Genomic DNA, 23,688 nt, shown 5'->3' on the forward strand with positions numbered 1-23,688 from the left:
GAGAAGCAACACAGTGAAACACAAACAGTCCAGGAAACAGTCCTGGAAAGCACTGATGACAACTTCCTGTCACAGGCAGTGGAGAGTCTTACAAGGAATGATGTGCTGTTTGACCTTATACTAACAAAGAGGGAAGGCCTTCTTGGAGATGTGAAGCCTTGGCTGCAGTTACCATGAGATTGTGGAGTGCAGTATTGGGTGAGGAGGGAGCAGGACAGCAAGTAAGATCATAACCATGGACTTCAGGAGAGCTACATTTAACCTCTTCAGAGATCTTCTTCGAAGAATTCCATGGAAACAGGCCCCTGCAGGGAAGAGCAGTACAAGAGTGGCAAGTTGCCACTGAGATTAGCTCAGTTGATTAGAGCATGGTGTTAATAATGCCATGGGGTTGTGGGCTCAATCCCATATGGGGCATCCACTTAAGAGCTGGACTTGATGATCTTCGTGGGTCCCTTCCAGATCAGGAGATTCTGTGATTCTGTGATATTCAAGAATTATTTCCTCCAGGCTCAAGAACAATGCATTCCAATGAGAAAGAAATTGGGCCAAAGAGGCAGGAAACCTCAATGGATGAATAGAGAATTCCTGTCATTTCTGAAGTATAAGCAAGAAATACAAAGGAGATGGAAGCAGGATCAGGTCACTCAAATGAATATAGATACCATGTCAGAGTAAGTAGAAATGAGATGAGTAAGGCCAAAGCCCATTTGGAATAAATCTGTCCATGGATGTCAAGGACAATAAGAAGGACTTCTTCAAATGCATCAATAACGAAAGAAAAACAAAAGATAATGTGGTCTCATTACTAAATGGAGAGAGGACTGTGGTAACAGAGGATGAAGAAAAAGCAGAGTTACTGAATACCTTCTTTGCATCAGTCACGACTGACAAGACCAGCCCTCAGGGATTTCTGACCCCTGAGTCCAGGGTAAAAGAATGTTGGAGTGAAAACTATCCCTCGGTCCAGAAGGATAGAGGGTTAGAGAACACCTGGACAAACTTGACATGTGTCCATGGGTGCTAACAAGATGCATCCATAAGTGCTGTGAGAGCTGGTGGACACCATAACAAGACCATTCATGATCATTTTTCAAAGGTTGTGGGAATCAGGAGAGGTGCTTGATGACTGGAAGAAAGCAAACATCATCCTGGTCTTCAAAAAGGTCAATAAGGAGGACCCAGGGAACTACCAGCCACTCAGCCTCACCTCAATCCCTGGAGAGGTGATAGAGCACCTCATTTTCATCTCTATCCACATGGAAGACAAGAAGCTGATTAGGAGCAGTCAGCATGGATTCAGTAAATGTAAGTCATGTTTGATAGACCTTATAGCCTTCTACAATGGAACAACTACTTGGATGGATGACAGGAGAGCAGTGGATATTGTCTACCTCAATTTCAGCAAGGCTTTCAACACTGTTTCTCACATCCTCACAGGAAAACTCAGGAGGTGTGGACTGGATGAGAGGACAGTGAAATGGATTGAGGACTGTCTCAATGACAGATCCCACAGGGTTGTAATCAGAGACGCAGACTCCAGTTGGAGGTTTATCACTATGGGTGCCCCAGAAAATTCAATAATGGGCCCAGTATTGTGTAACTTGTTCATCAGTGGCTTGGAGGAAGGGTCAGATGTCTCCTCAGCATGTTTGCTAATGATATAAACCTGGGAGGACTGGTCAATACCATGCAGTGCTGTGAAACCCTTTGGAAGGACCTTGATAGATTGGAAAGTTGGGCTGAGAAGAACAATCTGAAATTCCAACAAGGGCAAGCATAGAGTCCTGCACCTGGGGAGGAATGATCCCCTACACCAGTACAAGCTGGGGCTGACCTGATGGAAAGCAGCTCTGTGGAGAAGGACCTGGGGGTCCTGGTGGACAACAAGCTGTCCATGAGCTAGCAGTGTGTCTTGTGGACAAGAAGGCCAATGGTATTCTGGGGAACATTAGGTCAAGAGAGCTGATCCTGCCCATCTACTCAACCCTAGTGAGGCTGCAATCTGGAATACACTGTCCAATTCTGGGCTCCTCACAACAACAGAGGCATGGAATTCCTGGAGTGAGTCCAGATGAGAGCAACAGAGATGATCAAGTAATTGGAGCATCTGTCTCACAAGGAAAGGCTGAGAGAGTTGTACCTCTTCAGCCTTGAGAAGAGATGGCTGAATAGGGACCTCATCAAGGTTTGTCACTATCTGAAGGGAAGGTGTCAAGATAATGGGACAGGCCTTTTTTGGTGGTGCCAACCAATAGGACAAGAGGCAATGGGCAGAAACTGATGCACAGGACTTTCCACCTGAACATGAGGAGAAAGTTCTTTACAGTGTGGATGACCAAGCACTGGAACAGACTGCCCAGGAAAATTGTGGAGTCTCCCTCACCACAGACACTCAAGAACCATCCGGGTGCAATCCTGTGCCATGTGCTCTAGGATGGCCCTGCATGAGCAAGAATGTTGAACCAGGTGACCCACTGTGGTCCTTTCCAACCTTATCCATTCTGTGGTTCTGTGATAACTTCTCCTGAAGCAAGAACTGCCCACACCTGTAGGATTGTGGATTTTCCTTTAGCAAAGACAAAATACACAGTGAAGCCGTTTTTCCCTCGGTAAATGTACCCAAATCAATAGCAATATTTGCATCCATGAACACTTCAGCTGACTGACTATTAAAGGTCTTATGACTGCTGCTCTGGACTCTTGATAGAAAATACATTTTCTGTGCATTGACACACTCACAAACTGTAGGATGCAAATCTTTCCACACTTTCCTCACCAGAGGCTTGACTTGAAGGAGCCAGACTTAGGGGTTACTTCATTCAACCTATGCCCTCCATGAACCTGTGGTGTGACCTCTTCACTGAAACTGTGAACAACACCACAACTAGCTATGTGAATCATAACAATGTGACTGAAAAAGGTGTATTCTCATTGTATCAGCAAATGCTATGGATGACTTTGTAATATGGTTATGTGTAAAGTAGGCTTCGGTTGCCAATTTGTTTCATAAAAAGCAATGGTGATTTACATTCATCACCCAAAATATGCAGAAGCTTAAGTGAATTTGTTGATAGAAGTGCAGCTGCCAAGCACCATAAGTCCCCATGGGTGCCTGGACTGCTGTACAGGTCACTGCAAACCACTCAATATCAGCTGGCACTCCACAGCATGTATGAGACAGAGACAGCCTCAGTGGGGCATGGAAAGGTACAAGGGACCACATTTCACGGATAGAAAAGGTTAATTTTTAACTGTATGAACTCCTACCTGCTTGCCTGAGTACTTGTCCCTCATTGATTTCTGGAGAAATTAAATGCTTAGGCATCTGTTTGTGTTTTAGCAGCTAAAATATTGAAGAGAAGGCAAAAGTTTCTCATCCTGCAGTGATGAGCAGGTTGCCTGGCTTCCTGAGAGGGATTCTCAGATTACAGTAAAGTTTCATGTAAATGAGAGGACCTTCTTGCTAAATATGTCTACACAATCAGGGCCTCTAAGGGGGAAGAGGTGCAGGAAAGGACTGGACACAGTACAAATAGGGAATCCTACTCTCAGCTGCCAAAATTGCAAATCTGGAAGTATTATTCATGACTCAGAATTGCTCATTATCCAGACATTCTTCACATGTGCTGCATATACTCCTAGGGTGGAGGTTTTAAAGTGGGGAGAGGGAGAACTGAACATTTTATGGGGTTTGTTGGAAATAAAAGGTTATTATAGTTTTTATTTATTACTCTTGAATAATACATATTTAGCAAAAAGTTAGCCCTGAAAACACAGCAAATGCAACTAAGATATTAAAAAAAAAATAAAGGAGAAGGAGCAGCTGAAAACAGTGTAGGTCATTGCAGCTGTGTTGGAATCAGAATGGTTCTGTCATCGACTAATGAAAGATATGTGAATAATTCATTTCATATTTATCTACTTTAAGGTCATGTACAACATCTATTATCATAACATTTGAGTGTCTCACAGTCTCTGTTGTTATCTTCACATTTCCCTTGTCAGATCCTATTATTTCCATTGTACAGCTGGGCAATCAAATCAGCCAGCAACCCAGGGAGGATTTACCCTACTTTTATGCCATTTACAGCACCTAAGTCAGAAACTCAGCCCTTGTGAGGAATGCCTGTACTCAGGACGAAATGTCAGGTCTTGCCAGAAGGTGCCTGAGACGTACCTGACTTATATCAATATCCAGGAGGACACTAAATGCTATGAGCTGGATGAGACAAAAGTGAATCTCTGGGATTTGCCCACAATCTGACCAGATGCTTAAAGCAGGCCATGAAAACATGCAGCCTCCTAGTTCCATATCACTGATCTAGCTGCTTCTGCGAGCTGTTTTCTGAGATAAGTTCATGTTGTTTTTTAAAGCTCAGGACAATCTGTTTGTATTACCAACTTGCCCAGATGCCTTTGAGTTGGCACTGATACATGGTTAGAAGATAAGCTGTTCTCCAGCCAGCAGCCTGTATGCTGTTAAGTTATCCAGTACAGTCCAGCATCTCACTACAGCTGGAAGTCTATTACTGGCTTGCTCACAGTGTGTCTTTTTAAAGGCAGATAAACTGGGGGCTGCTCAGATTTTATAAACATGTTTTCTTCTTCCCAGCTGAAATAAAAGCTGGCCAAAATTCAAGCTTACAGAGACACCAATTTAAGTCCAAAATAAGTCTTTAAGTTATGTTATTTAAGATTTGCATGCATGTAGTCAGGAGCAGAATTTAGATTGTTGTGTTTAATCTAGCTCAGCTCCTTCTAATTCTTTCCTGGTGGGAGGATATTAAAGCTTTCAAGAGTCAGTCTTTGTTCCAGTTTGTTGGTGTACCCATAGCAGGTTTATAATTTTTATGTTTCATCAAATTGGAATGACAACCACATGCTGTAGGATTTTTCCCCTCATTACACAAACCTTCACTATGTACTCTGCTGAGCAAATATCTAGATTATCTTGTATCAGGTGAGTAAAACTGCATGAGTTTAAGTGTAAGTCTCAACTTGCTTAGATTGATTCAAACCCCACTTTTCCAATTCATTCATTCTGGTCTCAATATTGCTTGAGACTCCAAAATTCCTATGAGTCTTGCAAGGCTAGACTTCTTCTCCTTACTGCTTTTATTGATGGGTTTTGACATATTAAAGATTTTATTTTGAAAATAACAATATTTTGCATTAATATAGCTCTTAAATTTTTACTGTTCTTAATTTAGGTTTTCAGTGACTTGCCCAAGGCAACAGAAGGAATTAGAGACAAGACTGGATTAGAGACAGAGTCTTTCTGGCTCATTGACTAAAGCTCGCACCTTTAGACAAGGCTTTTCTTTCCAGAACAGTAAAATTCCTCTTTCAGGAGTTTCTAATACTCTTTCAGTATTAGAAAAGAAGTCCAATAGGCAAACTTCTAAAAATGCTGAGTTGAGCTCATTGAGACTTGACTTAGAATTCAGCATCATTTTTTTCCTGCCAATTAGAGCACTTGGCTCTAATTTGATTTGTGTCTTTTTATATTGTCATCCTTGTTTTATGTGGTGCAGAAAGATGTGATGTTAGTATTTGATTTATTTTGTAAAACTGATGCCATTTTAATTATCATCACTGTTAAGACTGTGTTACTTATTTCTATTCCAGAATTTTTTCTGTCTCCTAATGCAGCCTTTTAGACTAGTATCTATCAAACTGAAAATCTGATGGTTGGTGGTATGTTAGGGATGTGATTAGACTGAGTCTTAATTTTCTTCTGGTTATTCTGAACAGTTAAGCAAGGCTCCTACACTACCTCAGTGTAAAGTAAATTTCCAAATTACCTCTTCATTCTCAAGGTTCTTTCTGCAATCTTCTGTGAAATATCTACCTATTTGAACTGTGTGCACTGGAAAAGACAGAGTGGGTGGGAGGAAACTGACCAAAGGTGAACTACTCACTCAAGAGCCCTATATATCACTGATGAGAGACAGTCACTTTGAGGACAGAACTCATTTTGCAGATTTCGGGAGTCTGCCCTAAATGAATCATACCACAAAAATGCCTATTTCTCACTCATTACTGTAAGGAAACCCATGGTGAATAATTCTATGTGGATGATCTGATTTAGGTGGTATTTATCCTACTTAAAGCCAAAAGCCAATCAGACTCTTTTCAGAAGAAATAAACTTCCTGGTGGAGATTCCTTTAGTAAGACATACAAGGGTTAATTTACTATCCTTTGGTGTGGTGGGGAAGTTCAGCCCACAGGCTGGGCAAGTTGTGCTGGCAGGAAGGCAGCATGCTGCCCAGTGCCACCTCTCTGGGCAGCCCAGAGCCATGTAGCCCTTTGGCACAAGACACACAGCCAGATTTAACCAGGGAGGCATGGAAGCTGAATGCTACCATGTGTAAGTGCCTCTCAGCTCTGCCGCATGCACAGTTGCCCAGCAGTTCAAATTCTCGTGTGTGCTTGCCTCAGCCTACTTGCTGTGCACACGCATGCTTGTTCCAGACATTTGGCAGGTAAGGCAGCTGTAGTAGTGGTTCTTTTCTATCATCCTCAAAAAGTATGCAGCCTGTCCAGGCAGATCACTTGGATGCTGGTTGTCTATCCCAAGAGCTGATTTTCTTCCAAGACTACATAATATCTTTTCTGAGTTGTTGCTTACCAAACAGAGCCTTCATCGTCTTTAAATATGGTCTGTGTTCTTCTCACACATGCTTGATTTCATATTCGTATACCCACAGTTTTCTAGCCTATGAAGCACCAAATAACTCAGAATTTACTTGTATCGGTAAGGCTTTTTTCTGTTTTCTATCACTGCTCCAATATTTGCATGGGCTGTAAATTTTAATGGTAGCAATTTTATGTTTCACTTGAGGTTAAGGATAGAAGTCCAAATAGAGAGGGACAAAGAACAGGCTGTAGAGCACCTTCAGAAGGAACGGTGGGTGATTCTCTGATTACAGCTTTAGGTTAAGGCTTATCAATCAAGCCATTTTAACCTGCATAGGACACACTTGGAATCATAGAATCATTAAGGCTGGAAAAGACCTCTAAGATTATGGAGCCCAGCCATTAACCCAGCATTGCCATATGAAACCACGGCTCTTAGCACCGAATCCACAAGTTTTTGAACACTGGCTGGGATGGCACTTCTACCACTTCCCTGAACCTGGTCCGATGTCTTTCTGAGAAGAAATTTTTCCTGATATGCAATCTAAACCTCCCCTGGTGCAAGTGAGGTCATTTCTTCTTGTCCTGTCTCTTGTTACCTGGGAGAAGAGGCTGACCCCCACCTGGCTACAGCCTTCCTTCAGGCAGTTGTAGGGAGTGATAAGGTCACCCCTGAGTTTGCTTTTCTCCAGGCTGAACACCCCCAGCTCCCTCAGCTGCTCCTCACAGGACTTGTGCTCCAGACCCTTCCCCAGCTCCATTGCCCTTCTCTGGACTCCCTCCAGCACCTCAATGTCTTTCTTGCAGTGAGGGGCCCAGAACTGGACACAGCACTCGAGGTGTGGCCTCACCAGTGCCCAGTACAGGGGGCAATCCCTGCCCTGGTCCTGCTGGCCACACTATTGCTGATCCAGGCCAGGATGCCCTTGGCCTTCTTGGCCACCTGGGCACACCCTGGCTCATGTTCAGCTGCTGTCACCAGCACCCCCAGGTCCTTTCCAGCCACTCTGTCCCAGACTGTGCCGCTGCCTGGGGTTGTTGTGACCCAAGGGCAGGACCCAGCACTTGGCCTTGTTGAACCTCACACCATTGGCCTCAGCCCATGGATCCACCCTGTCCAGATCCCCCTGCAGAGCCTTCCTGCCCTCCAGCAGATCAACATTCCCATACAATTTGGTTTCACCTGTGAACTGACTGAGGATGAGTTCAATCCCCTCATCCAGATAATCAATAAAGATATTAAAAAGAACTGTCCCGAATACTGAGCCCAAAGGAACACCACTGGCGACTGGCCACCAGCTGGATATAACTCCACTCACCACCACTCTCTGGAGCCAGCCATCCTGACACTTTTTACCCCATGAACTGTGCACCTGTCCAAGCCCTGAGCAGCCAGTTTCTTCCAAAAAATGCTGTGGGAAAAGTTGAGTAGTGTCCTGTAGGTCTGTCTCCCATCTCACCTGAAAACTGAGCAGGTGAGTTGAGGACTCACAGATATCTTTATTTTTCTAGAGGTTAAAATCTTTATAAACATTCTTTCCCATTCTCTTGCCTTCCCTGCTGATGCTGTATTTGCTCATTTTATAAAGTCTGTCATCTGGAAATTTATATAGTCTACATGTAAAAGCATAGCCCTGTCATTCCTAATGATATTGGAACTAATCAGAGCTATTTCCCAAAAATCTCTGAGCATGATTAAACAGAGCACACTAAGGAATTTTTCATGCAGATTGGGAGACTGTTCAAAGCACTGTCAAAGTAAAGATTCTACTTCAAAGAGAACAGATGGGAAATGTATATTTGATTTCCACATGGAATGGAATGAGGAACTGAATTGTCCCTGGACCAGCCCTAAGCTGGAGGCAGGATCGATAGTACTGCACTTCCAGGTATGTCTGTCTGACCCAGTTATGGTTCCCCTATCTTTTCTCCATCTGCAGTGAGAGCACTAAGGAGTCTGGTATTATTTACAATATGTTTGCTACACCTGTCATAGATTCAATGGAGATTTAATTTTAATACAAGCCACCACAGGTAGAATGTAAAGAGGAGAGAAACATACAACTGGTTCTTGTTGACAGACAGACTCCAAGTGAATTTGTATAGTTGTCCTAACTCAAGCCTGATCCACTCAGAGAAGAAGCTTAGTAGTGACACATTAGCAACACAGTGTTTAAGGAAGAATGAAAAAGAACGAAGCGAATTCTGGCACTTTTTTTTTGCCACTGTGCTCATTACATCAATGAAAATTACTGGGTTAAGAATCATAGAATGGTTTGGATTGGATGGGACCTTAAAGATTATCTAGTTCCAACCCCCCTTTCATTAGCCTAGGTTGCTCAAAGCCCCATTCAACCTGGCTTTGAACACTTCCACAACTTCTCTGGGCAACCTGTTCCAGTGCCTCATCACTCACACAGTTGAGATTTTTTTCCCAATATCTAATCTAAACCCACCCTCTTTCAGTTTAAAGCTCTTCTGTCTTGAATCAAAAGCTCCCAGTGCAGGAGAGATGGATATAGAGATGATTTAGACTTTTGGTCATTTATGTAGTGACAACTCCCTCTTTCCTCTTATTCCTCATTCCTTAATTGTCCTTCCCTAGAGGTTCCAGAAGTATATCTATTGCAGTGCTAATTTTGCATCTTTTGGCAGGATCTTGTGTGATGCAGTCTGCATTCCAGAAAAAGAAAAACACTGGTATTCATAATTGCAATTTTGATGAGCTGTGTGGCAGCTAAAATCATTATGGGTGAAATCTGATCTCAGCTTCCAGACCACAAAAATAACATGTCTACATTTAAGTAGGGAGGGGAGCACTGATTCACACAAAATGCAGCTTGAATCATACAAGAATGAATGCTTTTTGAAGGCTTACAAAGTTAGGTTAATTATTCGCTTTTAGTGTGCATTTTGATTCCCCAGGAGGCTAGGAAAATGTAGAAATTCTGTCCTGACCACAATAATACTTGTCTTCACCATGTTTCTAACCCACAGAAATGCAAGAGGTCTCCTTGAGAATCGTTATCCCATCAGACTTCCAGCCTTGTTTCCAGAGAGTAGAGGGCAGGTAGGTCTGCTTAACTTACAAAGTTTGTACGCATGTCAAAACCAGCTGCAAAATCCGTAGATGATGTAAATCAGCATAATACCACCAATTTAAACAGAGATGCATCAACATTCACTAGCTGAGCATCTGGCTCCTCATCCTAGCTATTGTTCCAGACATGTGTGCACTAAATATTTCACTGTATCTTTCTGACATTAATAAAGTTTTTCCTCTTACCCTGTCTCTCACTATACTTTCTAAAACAACTCTCATACATGTGTTTGTACTTTAGAGCTATAATTTCCATATAATACCCCTTATTTGTATTTTAACTATCATGCTGTTTCTAAGAGTACATGAGTCATTTACCTGGGTGGGGAGAAGTGTCATATCAGATTGTGTTATTGATTTTGACACAGATGTACAGCTTTAAGTTATATTTGTTATTCTTTCACAAAAAAAAGTAGATCAACTTTTTCTTGCACAATACAGAAGTGTTTTCTTAAAATGTATATAATTGCAGACCAATACAATTATATTTACCAGCTGGGCAGACTTTCAGATAACAATAAGCAACTTTCCTTTAAACTGTCTTCATGGTTTTGAAACGCACTTTTTCTCAGCTGGTCTTACCCCTGTGGAAGACTAACTCATCTCATTTCATACCCTGGTTACAATACTATTTGGATGGAGTTCAGGAACAGATTCTCATTCTTAAGATCTGTATCCCAGAGCAGCACTCTCACATTAATGTGAAGCATGTGGCTAAATCCCTTGAATGATTCTGAAAACATCAACCATCCTTTTTTTTCTCTTTTCCTTTTTTTATTTTTTTGTTTCCTGGCTCAGCTCCTACTGTTAATCAGACTTTTTTTCTACTATTCTTTTGGAAATTGAAGAATAATGGGAAATATAGATCTGAATGAGATTTCTCTGATAGCTTTCAGATTCTGTTCTACAAATTTCTTTAGAAATCCTTAAGAATTTAGTCTGTAGTCTGTTAGATTACAATGCTAACAGTACATATAAGCTGACTTGGTTTAAGTCACTTCAGTTGGGCTGTCAAGCTTTAATAGCCCACTTTGACTGCAATGTAGGCACACCCACAGTGTGGGAGAGGAAACAGAAGTAAAGCAATATGCCCAAGATTACAGAGGAAGCCTGCAGCTCAGCCAGCAAGGAACTCTAGACTTGTGGCTTCAGGACCAGCGCCTTTTCTTCCCTTCCAGGAATTTGTAGGAAGTATTCTACCTTCCAAATTTCAGGCAAACGGGATTTGTAATTTTGGAATTTATGATATATTTTGTTTTGATTCCTCTCCCATTCTGCCCTTTATTTTTTTTAATCATGTGAAGTGTTTGTGGATAGTATCTGCCTAGCTTCTCTTGTCGTGAGCTAGGGATGTTGAATGCCTACAGATTGTTTTCCCTGTACTTTTAAAATTATATACATAGTTAAGAATGAAACCTTTTCTTGCTACATTTTATATTTTCTAGGCCTGAGGCATCCTGTAATACTGTAGTTTTAGGTAGTAAATAATAATTTCCTTCATTTTCCAGCATGATCAGTAAATTAGAACCAGTGTTTGTGTCAATTAAAAAAAAAAAGTGATAAAAATAAAACAATCTATAGTGGTGCTTAGGGCTAGTAGGAAAAAGTAGTAAGGAATCATCCTCAAAGATAGTTCAAGAGTGATGTAATTTTGCTGGTACTCAGACACCATGGGAAAGAAAACCTTGGAAATACTTAAATATAAAGCTCCAGTTGATTTTAGGAGAGATTGCACATTAGGGTGGAATTTGGCCTTTCTAATTCGCAATGGTCTTATGATCAGACTCAGGCTTATTTCAGTTCCAGCTACACACTCTCCCTCTCCAAAGGCTCACTGCCATGATCCTTTCCAGGACTGCACATGAGGGGCATTTATAACGCAAAGTGAGGCACTGTGGCATAGTTTACTCCCAGAGCTGCCATTGTCTACCTGAATGACCTCAAACAAGTCATTTTACCTCCAGAGTTTTTCCATCTGTACAGCACTTTTAGATCTGCAGAGGAAATATGCTGTATAAAATATATATGCTGTAAGTAATTATTATGGACATGGATTATTGAAGTTATTTGTTTGCAATCAGTTGCTTGTATCACACAGTATGTTTATATTGTTTCTTTACACTTCACAGCAACATTTTCAGTCTCATCAGTAGTAAGAACAGGGAGGACATGACTATGAAGATGAATCATATGATCCTCTAGGATACAGAAATTATATCAATTATGCCTGATAATCCTTATTATACCTGTCTCAGACTTCTGGGAAAGAAAGCTCTTGTTTTAGTTGGTCTTTTCTTAAGCAGTGGGAATTTCCCAAGTAGTGTTATTTAAATACCATCTCTAAATATCCATGCTAGTTCCCAAGACTGCCATTTGTTCTGAGGGTACAAACAGCACAGCACATGCATTTCTCTGGATCAAAGCAAAGAAATGCCTAAAGGTTTAGTTTACTGGCAACACCTAGGTGACTGTGATTCTCCACTTTCCTTGGGGGCTTGTACTCGCAGTTGGCAGACTACCTGGAAGACCACAGGATGTAGAAATTCACAGTGCAGAGTAATGTTACTGCCACGCAACAACGGTCCTTGTTACTTTTATTTAGAGATGCTGGTGAGGCAGAGATCTCAGGGGCAAAGCGTTCAGCCATTCACCTTCTTCCTAATGAACTCACTGAGCAGCCAGCAATAGCAGAGCACTGAGACTCCACTAGCCAATAGATCTTACTCAGAAAAAGAAAGGGTGTGTGGCTCAGCAAAAAACAAGGCCTTCATAAAATTCTTTTATTTGGATCCTTGCCTACAAAATCTCAAAAATAGTTGATATTCCCAGATGTCCCTTTGGTCACTAAGATAATATCCAAACTTGTTTAAAGTTGTTCTCTCTAGGAGAGTTTTTTTTTCTCTCATCTCACAGAGGACCATTTCACAGCCTGATACACCTCATTCTCATGTTCATCCTCCTTTCATTTTCTTAACATTTTCATTGTCCTAAAATAATTCCTTTCCTGTCACACACCTTTTAAGTATTTATCCATGTGGTCTTCTTTCCCAGTTATGACAGATTTAGTACTTAATCTTATATATTAAAATAAATTCTGTTCTCCCCTACTCTTATTTTATTGCTCCCTCAATCCTCTCCAATACACTGATTTTTATTCAGGATATAAGTTCCTAAAAGGTAGTGGAGTATTGTGAAAAGGACTTTTGCCATCCTGCCCACTGAGGATGTAACCCTTGCCTATGCAATTCAAAGCTGCAATACCCTTTTGGATGTTGTATCATATTCCTAATGCATTTCTCACTTTCTGTCCACTCTCACCTCTCAACTTCTTTAAAATTACTGTTTTCCCAATTCCTCCATTCATCTGAATGTGTTTTATCTTAAATTCATAGACCTCATTAAAGACTGACCCATTATTTCTTTGCTCCTGTTCTTCTCCCAAATCTCCTTGGATCTATTACTGTTATTTTATATCTTCAATATTTGCAACACTTACTTTAATTTTATTTGGGCTCATAGGAGTTCCATTAGACAGAAATGATCAACAGAGAACAAAAGAATTCAAGTTATAAAATGCAATGAAAAATCTTGATTATGTTATCTTTGATGAAGTTTGAAAGTTTGCAAAGCTCATGCTACAAAAATCAGGAGGATGTTTCTTCTCACTACAGACAGGAACACTGATATTCAAAACAAATCCTCTGTGAAAATGGTTTGAAGCAGAGGTATTATCCTGATGAATGCTTTCTGATTAGGGAGTGGTTTTGTGAACATGCAGCTCTTGTTAATCTCCTTGGGACACTTCTTAAACTAAAAGCAGTATCGTCAGACAGTTGATATGTCAATTACATTCATATTGAGAGATTTTAGCTTCTGGATATTTCCAACATATCCAAAACTAAGGAACAGTTCAGAAGTCTTTGTTAAAAAGGTTTGGAGAAAAGATCACATTGCATGCAGCAGCTGTTTGCGTGGATTACCTAGTCTAGCCATTCTGTCAAGGCTAAAAAAAATACTGTCTGAACTGCAGGGAGCAAACAAGTCACTGAAATATCAGTGAAGTAAGGGCATGTTACAAGCAGCATGGCTGGACTTCCTCTGTCAAGCTCCAGCTTGGGCAAGTGATTAGGACAATTCTAAACAAAGACCTTGTTTGGCTGTCCCATTTAGAGGTATTTTTGGAATGAACAAGCTGAAATGGTTATTTTCTAGCTCAGTTGTAGAGCCTTCAGACGTGTGTTGCTTTTCATTGTATATTTATAACGTATCATACAAATCTATATACAAAGCTTGGAGGTTCATTTTTTTGCAATGGTGGACTTAGCTTTACTGGTCTCTCTGTGGCCTGCCTTCCTTCCTCCCTTCCTTCCTCCCATCCTTCCTCCCTCCCTCCCTCCCTCCCTTCCTTCCTTCCTTCCTTCCTTCCTAAAAAAATTCAGCAAACTAGAGGTATCTTGCTTTAACCTTCTAAAATCAGATAAGATGCATCTTTATCCTGGAAGTCCTCTGCACTCTGATTATATTCCAAAATAGGACATTTAGGGTTTTTTCAATCTCTCTCTAGCATCCTGGTTTCCATTTCTGAGCAATGGCTTTTCTTATTTTAATGAAAAAAACCATTACAACTGATCACAGAATTTCTGCAACAGATCTATACCATCTGCTGTAATGAACTGAAGACATGACAGTGACTACACAATAATTAAAATGTACCCAGTGACAGTCTCTTGAATCTAGATGGTGCATGGTGAAACACCATGGGAAAATATTCTCTTTTATAGATGTTAATTAGTCAGAAATACAGTAATCAAAAGTAATAACCACTACAGAGGCTTTAATTCAGAATATTTTTGAGTTTTTGGTTTGGGCTGGGATGGTTTTATTTTTGCTTTGTTGGGTGTAGTGTTTGGGGTTTTTTTTGTTGTTGTTGTTGTTTTCATTTTTGTTAGTTGGTTTCATTTGTTGGTTTGTTTGGTTGGGTTTCTTTTGTTTTGTTTTGGTGGTTTTTTTCATTTCCATATGAAATTACATATTTCACTGGTTTCAAACTCTCTTTAATGAGATAATATAGAGGGTGTGGCTCCTGGAGTCAGTCAATGCTACTTCTAAAGCAGCTGAAGCAAATTAAACAACCCAATATGCTCTCCTTCCACCAGAACATGACTGTATGATACATTGACTGGACACATAAGGCTGATGTGCCTCTATGGCTGTTATGCTGTGAACCTAATTAGTCCTGAACCCCTCAAATGGGATCAGAACTATCAACATTTTAGCCAGAAGGAGGAGAAGGCATGGAATCACTTGTTTTTTGAAAGGTTTTATAAAGAAAAATCCATTAGTATTTTCTACCAGCCACTTTTTGAACCTGAATCACCTGCAGAGCTCTAAAAATCTAAATTAAGAGGCTGCAGCTCCAGAAGAAGCAGCAAGGACACTGCCTCTTGCCTTGTGCAGGAACAGAAGCCAAGGACTTCAGTCTTCCATCTCTGCATATGAGGAAGAGTGATTTACACTGCCTGTCTCTTTTAGGTGCAGTTAATATATGCAAAAGTTTGTCAAATTTAGACCGGCCCTTAAACTTTCTGGATTTGTGGTCTGCTGGAGATTTCCCAGTGGACATTCAAACCCTTCGGAAAAATATCCTTTAGTAGGTTTCCAAGTCACCTAACAGCGGGCTTATTTTTCGTATCTGCCTTTTGTTGACCCCTCCCTTCATCCCAAAACTCCAGAGGCAACAGTATGAGCATAACTGGATGCACAAAAATAAATTAATTCCCACACCAACTGTATCTGATTTTAGGTACTGGCACAATGTGGCCAGGTAGAACTGACACATCTTTTCCCTCTTGTCTAAGCCTCAGTATCATATTCATAAAATGTCATACAGCTAGGAAAAAAAAAGTAAACTTCAGGCACTGGTGAGTTGGTTGTAAAAAATCAGTTATTTTCTTAGAGATGCATTTTTATCAACTCCCTTCCTGAGGTTTTTGGGGCACAGATCATTGATGTCTCACTAGAACTGTTAGGACATGTATAGATTTTCCTCTTACTGTTCATTACAAGATAACATAACTCTAAATTGGGCTGGTGATTCACCTCCCCCCGAGGGGCTGCAGTTATAAGAGAGTTAATTATTCACCTTCCAGTCGTGGAAAGATTCCATGCAGCTGTTGGTGTTGGTCTGTCTTTTCTTCACCCAACCACACCTACTGAACATCAAGGAACTTAGAGGGGGAAAGGGTTGGTGTTCTTTTTTCCTTTTTTCTTTCCTAATTGACCAGGCAAGATTTTCATCTGTGTGTGACTCAATAGCTTGACTATGAACTCAGGTTTCATGAATGTGGAGAAATCTCACTGAACTTTCACTTACCTCCCTGAACTTATGCTCCCTCTCTCTGTTTTAAAAGAAACCAATCAAAACAAAACATATTTTGCAGTGGATGTGGCTAACATTCCCTGATCTAATCTGGTCTGCAGTTCACATTTTGAGTAAGAGATGTATACAATATTAAGCTCCACTCAACAGGACTTACCTCTTGGTCTGTAAAGTCATGCATTAGCACTCCTCCATTTTCCCCACTAGCTGGCAACTTAACGACTCATCAAATCATTAGTAGGACCCCCCTACGCTTGTGTCTTAATTTCATTTACATTACACAGCCAACTGTCCCTCCTGAGCCCTTGTTCAAAGATACAACGCCCCTCCTTTCTGCTTTGGGTTTCCAGTAGCACCATACTAGTCCCAACACAGGTAACTATCTCCCTACATGCCCACATGCACACACCCACGCACACATGAGCTCTACATTGTTTTGTTCTTCCTATTTCTGTCCTTGTCAGCTGTGTCTGCTTTCACTCAGCATTTAACTCTTTCCCCATCAGCAGCAAACCTAATGATCATTTAATGGCAAGTGCAGAAACAGGCCTGGGAGAAGAGGTCAGAATCTGTAACATTCTCCTCGGCACCACGGCGCAGAAATGTGCTTTCTCTTGTGCTCTGCATCCTTGGCTGACCTGGTCTTAGACTCTTTCTGAGTCTGCTTAGTGACAACAGCTTTTCAGAGAAAACCATTTCCTTCAAAGTGATTGTGGTTTAAAAAACAGCTAAAGTATTGTCAAATACAGTTGCCATCACCAGCCTCTTGAGAGACTGAATGAAAGTACTTGTCTGGGAGAAAGAGTTTTGGGGAAGGTGGCTGCAGTGTGAATAGGAGTGTCTCAGTCCTATTGTCTCCTGCTGGCAGACCTCACTCACCTCAGCACACAATCCTCTGTAAACCCCGTTTCTGGTAGTTTGGTTTTTCCCTGATCTTCACGGGCTGTTTGATGTGTCTCCTTGACGTGGTGCAGCGAGACAGGCACGTACACACTTGGTGTCTCCTGCCTGGGCTGTGTCTGGCCCCCATGTCTCAGCTGTGCCTGTTCCCTGGAACAAAACCTGCCTGGGCTGTATTCCCACATGAGACATAAACTGAGCATAAAAAAGGAAGCTTAAAGTGTTTGTTGGAGTAGGACAATAGCGTACTGAGATTTAAACAGAGAGGGAATTGAGATGAAGGCGGACTGAAGTAGAGTGTAAGATACTTCCCTGGGAGTGATACTCAAGATGTAGCTCCCAAATCAAGAAGAGAGGATTTAAAAATCAGTCTTCTGTATTCATATCACAGACCACTGTTAAACTAAGTGTACTAATAGTTAAGCGAGCCAGAAAGTCTTGCTTCTGGCTGCCTTTTGTGCCAGGACTAGTCCCATCTGTGTGCTTTGAATGTATCTGTCTGCCGGGCCCTGCATAAGGGGAGGAAGGGAGAATGTTTTTAATGCTGGGTTGAAGCAGGTAGCTCAAGCTTATTACATGTTTTACAGCTGAACATAGCCCCGCCAGTGTGTGATTAAGCACCTGCCCCGGGATTTTGCAGATTAGTGTGATACCTTTGTATTATACTTGAGAGTCTAACTTGGTAGGAAAATATCAAAGTATTTATTTTTTAAAAAAATTGATTACTTGAAGTTAGATTTTCAAAGGTATTTTGGTTCCTGAAGAAACAAAGAGACCTTTCATGGATGTCAGTTGGAAATAAATTATTTGAAAACTCTAACATTGTATGAATCACTTAAAATGGCTTGTTATCACAGAGTATTTTTGAATTGGTAAAGTTTTTGTTAAATAGTTTTTCTGAATGCTGTTAGTTCCACAAGAGTGCATAGAGTATTCCCTTTACACAGGGCCTACACATGGCTTTTCACCATCCTGGTTTTTTTAGTTTTATTTATTTCTACTACCTTCTGTTTATAGTTCCAGTGTAACCTGTGAGGAGAGGCTGAATGACCATCTAAGCTGACTGTTAAACACTTATGGGGACTTCACTGTAGAACTCTTGTAAAATCATGTTCTCTGAGGACATTATAAAACACTGCCTGGCAGCTCCCTACTCTGGTAACACAGAGCATAATAAATGGAGATGGAGGGCATCATAAGTTGATTTCCATAAAAATGTGTCCAGAGAACATAATATCAAAGTTGCCATAAAGTATGTTCTCACTTAGCTTCAGTGTCATCTCATTTTCCATTGCACATATATAGATAGTATTTTTTTCTAAGCAAATAGAAATTTGTATATGGAACATATGGTCTACTATGAAATATAAATGACAGTCTATGTCTTCATCATTATTATACTTTCATTGGAAGGTTCAAATGCCAGAAAAAAAGCACATCTAAATGGATAGAAAAATTGAAACTTTCTGCTCCAAATGAACCTTCAGCTCTAAATAATTCTAGCTCATATATTTTCATCCTCTGGATCAGGCTGAGGATCTGATTTATCAAAATACTTCAGCTCTTGACTGTCTTTAACTTTGTGACTAATACTATTGACTCCTAAGAAGCTACTCACATCTATGCATTTGTATATGCATGTACATATGTATAAATGCTTATATATATATATATGTACTTACTAAATGTATACACAATACACACATATTTGAACATATGCATTTAATTATATCCACTAATAAACATCTAGATGCATGAATGTGTTAGCAGAATTTGAGCCTTAAAAAACAAGGGAAATTAATATTGTGTTCCAAAAGGAAGCATGCTACTTCTTAGAAGTCAGAGGACAGAGATCTCCAAATGTTTTAGATGAATGGTGAAGGTCCACAATAAGCATTTCTTGCACTGCACAACTTTTTTTTGTACTGCAAGTACTGAATAGGAACCTCATTAGATTTGCCCAGTGATTCTGACTTTTCTTAGATGCAGTGAGACACTGAGTTAATATGATAGATTTTACTGTTAATTACAGTTGTGGCCATGGTAGAAAATAGCTTGGAAGCTGTGAGTATAAAAGGTTTTTAAACCTAGACATAAAGCTCGTATGACAAAAGTATAAATGGAATTTGAATTGCCAGATGTGCATAGAGCTGCTATTATTTGTTCTTCTACATTTCTCCTGCTGTAACAACTTCTGCCTTAGTGCCAGTAAAAAGTGAGTCAGTTAATGATGATTTAAGAAGGTGACTGGCAAAGTTAGCAATTTCTTTAATCTTGTTTTTACACTAATGATTGAAAAGTGCATATTGGTTTATAAGAATGCTGTATATTGCTGCATTTTCCCAGTTCAAAGGTTTAAGAGTAGGCTGTGCCCAGTCTGTATTATAAATGTTATTCCCACGTAGAGCAGGTATCTTTCTTGACCTTTCCCAGTCAGTTCCCTGTTGAGAGGGTCCATATATGATTTAGGTGCTCATACAGAACTTCTGAGTCATCCACTAGCTGACCTGTGCAAAGATCTTAATCTCAAGAACTGAAATACTGTCTCTTGATTCAAGCCCTCTGTCAACAAATACGATTGGTTTTCCTAAGACCTTCCCAGATTGCGCTGTTTATCAAAAATTAAAACCAAACTGCTTGCTTCAAGGTAGTGAGTGGATGTCCTGCACAATGTTGGTGTCTGGTCAATGCAAGACATCTTTTTTATAGGTAAGTGTAACAACAAATACTGAGCAAAATTCTTCTGCCACAGACTTCTGTCATGTGTCCTTTAATTGCCTCCCCACACAGGCTAAATAAGCATGGTGCCTTTAATTTCTCTGCTTTCTTCTTATGATTGATGACAAACTTCTAATGAATTGATTGTCAGAGGCCTCCCTACCAGTCAAGAAATACGATCTTCACCACAGGCGTCCCTCTACAGTGACTTAATCTTAGCCTTTACCTATTATTAATGAAGAATACTATCATAAGTAATAATAACAATACAGTGATAATGATAGGGCTGATAATGATGATAATAATTATAGAAAGAGCAGTAACAACAACTAAAAACTGCAGTCAGTAATAAGGCACCAGATCTGAAATAACATTACTGCCAAACCTGCAATATTTTCTTGAAAGAAGAAAATACTCAGTTGGAGCTATGCAAAGGTTAGAAAAAAACTTGCTATTTCCTGAAAATGAGAATTTATTGAATTCAACCTATCTGGAAGAAGAAATGGTCAACTTAAGAGTATATTTATGAACCACTTAAATCTTTGTTTAATAGGAAAATTACTCAGTGTCTCTGTGTTACCATGCAGTAGGGTGGGTTGTACCACAGGTGAGACCATCATTGCATGGAATGGTCATTATCAGCTGAACACAGATGGTCAAACGTAGATCCTTGTTGTCAACCTGAGCAGGTGCAAGGCCAAGCACAAATTACGACAGGTCTGATACAAAACTTAGGGAGGTTGTTTCAAAGCAGAAGTGGGAAGTTTCATGTATCTCGACTCTGAATATTAACAAATATAAACACAGTGGTACATCTTTATTATGGCGGAAGGTTTCCCCTTCACATACATGTTACACTATCCATTTAATGATTATTTGAGGTGGATAGGGAAAAACTGGATTAGATTAGATAGGCTAGTTAAATTGGGGCTATCGCAAGGTCCTTGCAGGTTACAGGAGATGGCAAGCAGACAAAATTAATTCTTCTTGATTTACAAATAGGACTTTATTGCAGTCAGGATATAGAGGTTGTAAACATACATATGGAACCAAACATAAATTAATTTGGCAAGCCATGAAGGTGTGCTGACACAGACTTTAGTGTAGGCCCTACAAATGTGCCTGGGACCTCCTGTGCTTACTTGAGTGGGTAACACACCCTGAAGTTAATGATGCAATGATTTCACTGCTATTGGTTCAAGTAACACAAAGCCTGTCAGTCAGCCAGGGCATGACAGGCTGTGGCTGGGGCACACTGCACCCCAGTGACACACAGCTAGTATAAACCCCTGGTTAGAAGATAGCAGCACTCAGAGAGGCCCAAAATCACACTGCATAAAAAGCCTGTCACAACAGTACCAGAGACCATGGGAGGAAAAAGGTGACTGAGACTTATCACTGTTGCTGTCTCACTCTACTCAGATGTTTCACACACAGCCCGAAGTTAAGGTAAGTTTAACAAAGCCCAGAACCACTATGAAAATGTAAAATCAACTAAGAATTAAAGGCTCTGGTACATTATGTGAAATATTCTCACTGAAAGCTGATGCAATTTTCTCAAAATTTGTGTGTGTATGTATCATTTCTTTTCTGCCTTTTTTCCTTTTCAACGTTGCAATTGAGCAAAGAGTACAGTGTGAAAAAGCAAAAAGTTATTGAACATAGCAAAGCACTGTTGGTTTACGTTTGGAAACTCTGTGTACACAAAGTATGTTGCAGCCTCACTCATGCTGTTCTCCCTGCACCACCTCTTCTCTTTCTTTCTTACGCTTTCACAAGTTGTTTTTCTGCCTACATCAGTTGTCTTGTTTTTAACCTTAATATATATTTGCTGAAGTCTGGACAGTCCTAGTACACTTGCACATGGTAAACATGGCATTTCACAATTCTCTCTGTGACTGGATACAGAAAACATGATATTTCCTGAAAAGTCAGTTTCACTAAACTAAACTGTGTGGGCTACTAAAAAAACTTAGATGGAAGGGCCCTCAGAACTGTAGGTCATACTGAAAGCTTTATCCTCTGCTTGCAATTGGTGGAAAGTGCCCTCCTTGCAAAATACTGGTTTTGTCCTTCTGCTGTGTAAAAAGGTATAAACCAGAAATATGCTAGCCAACATATTACTCTTCTGTGGGGGATTTGGCTTCTGTAAACATCTACAAGGCAACTGTGGATCAGGCATACATTAATAGTCTGCAAAACATTTATCATGTTTTTAACTGATGTGTTCTCATCAATGATTTGAAAGAGAGTTTTTGCAGATTGCCATGCTATTGTTTTCTGGGGCTTGTCATAAACATATTCTTTCTAGTCTCCTGAGTTTGTTTTTTTTTTTTTTTTTTGATGTTTGCTCAAAGACACATCAGCCAAAACCTGCTGGATTAATCTGATGTGTAACTGAACCAGTGAGAAACCTCTGACAACTGCAGAATTTCAAGCTGGAAGAAAAGCTGGGCTAAGTGGTGCTTTGCAGTCCAGTGCAGGCTGGTGCTCCTTGGCATGCTGGCTGGGTGCCAGTGCAGTAAGACACCTTGCACCGTCATTGGTATGGGTCCTGCTTCATTCAGGCACCAAGAACTTTTTTCCTCCAGCTGCACGCAGAGCACAGTGCAATTTAAAATCTTTTGTTACACATTATGCGTTCTTTTGTTTCTTTTCTTTTCCTACTGTTCTGCAAATACATAGCAATGCTGCTCTTCAAGGCCAAGGCTGATACAAAGAGCTAACTTTCTTCCCCCAAAAATGAACCTTGACATGTGAAAAATTCCTGTCCTTCCTTTTGTAAAGCAGGGATGGGCACACAATTGTTTGTAGATGAACTTTTGCTTCATTAGTAGGGAATAATAACAAAAGCAGAACCGATACATCTTATTCTATCAGTCAGTAGTCACACTAGCATTAGTATCAGCTTAAGCAGTCTATATTTTACAGACTTAAGCACTGGGAATGTAGCAGCCTGCAAAAAAGGGAAACTGGAATACGGTCCAGAATATTTTTCTGACTTTACCTTTTCTAAAAAAGTAAAAATTTGCTGTGTTTCAATTAATTGTCCCCAGAATGTTCCTAAATAAAAGCTAACATTTTTGAATCAGCAGTTTAAATGCATAATAATGGGGAAATAAATAAGAATGAGATCATATGAGGTGTGTGTCCACATAAGACACAGTCCATACTGAGCACAGCATTTGAAGAAGGAACACACTTGGACAGACAGTGCTTAACTGAAGCTGAAGGTTTCCTGGACCATGAATTTCTCCTCATTCCTCATATGTCCTTGTTCTTCTCCAGGCTGCCATGCTTTGTCTCGAAACCGTTTGGGGATTTCTTTCTGTATCGGAGGCGGGTAGACTGAGCATAGCAGAAGACCCACATCTGGGAGAAGCCCTCACACAAATGGATGCTTCTTACTCTTGCAATCTAACAGCAAGCAGTTATTTCTAACACACTGTATATAATAAACTTTTGTCAACTGTTTACAAGCTATGTGTTTTTGTGACTTCTGGACAGGAATCTGGCCATGGACTTCAGATGAAAAGACCCATTTCAGCCTGCTGAATCCACTTTACCCTGAGACTGAAGGTAGCCAGTCCAATAATCCCTGGTATATGTTATTTTAATTGGAGGAAGATCAAGCCTGAGGCACAGGATACATCTTCTAAGAGTGTCAATATAATTTCAGAATCCCAACCCATCCCTTTCCAAATTCCTTACAAGGACTTTCATGCATCTGTATTTTGACTAGAAGGCAGTAATTATTTAGGAGTACAGCAGCAACACAGCACTCAACAGATTAAACACCAAACAAAATCAAATAGTGCATATCCAGGCAAAATTTCTGGGAAGTATTCAGCTGTCAGGACTTTCACTTGTCCAGAATTTTCTGGGGGACCCAAATCAAGATCAATAGCTAAACTGATGAAAATTCCAGCGATAGTGCTCAGGACCATT

At 40.3% G+C, this 23,688-nt stretch overlaps 1 long non-coding RNA gene across 1 annotated transcript; it reads left to right on the plus strand.

The window, feature by feature from the left end:
• The first annotated feature begins 9,629 nt into the window (after positions 1–9,629).
• Positions 9,630–23,219, plus strand: LOC125319559. The gene is made up of 2 exons (XR_007200800.1): positions 9,630–9,713; positions 23,029–23,219. It is a non-coding gene; the product is annotated as an uncharacterized LOC125319559 (long non-coding RNA).
• Positions 23,220–23,688: the final 469 nt, after the last annotated feature.

Source organism: Corvus hawaiiensis, chromosome Z (assembly GCF_020740725.1).
Source record: "Corvus hawaiiensis isolate bCorHaw1 chromosome Z, bCorHaw1.pri.cur, whole genome shotgun sequence".
Classification (NCBI taxonomy): domain Eukaryota; kingdom Metazoa; phylum Chordata; class Aves; order Passeriformes; family Corvidae; genus Corvus; species Corvus hawaiiensis.